Source organism: Ipomoea triloba, chromosome 16 (assembly GCF_003576645.1).
Source record: "Ipomoea triloba cultivar NCNSP0323 chromosome 16, ASM357664v1".
NCBI classification, from domain to species: domain Eukaryota; kingdom Viridiplantae; phylum Streptophyta; class Magnoliopsida; order Solanales; family Convolvulaceae; genus Ipomoea; species Ipomoea triloba.
In genome coordinates, this window is record NC_044931.1 from 8,685,502 (window position 1) to 8,685,814 (window position 313).

The following is a 313-nucleotide window of genomic DNA, read 5'->3' on the forward strand; positions in this document are numbered from 1 at the left end:
AAAGAATACATCTCAGCCTCAGCCATGAGCAGATGTCCCATATATTCCACCCACCAAGAACAGTTCATTACTCTTGAAATCCCTGATGAATTCCCGGCCATTTGGAGGAGAGAAGGATATACCCATATCCACTTTGGAGCAATCCGTTTTGCCATAACCTATCATGGCAGAAAGGGTCAACCCGTAGTTGCCAAGCTATGTCTCCTTGATTCCAGGTACTTATGTTAGGAACATCATGTAATAGGTTTTGATGATACCAACTGTTAAGTAAGAATCCCCAAGTCTCGATACATAGGCAAAACAATGTAAGTTC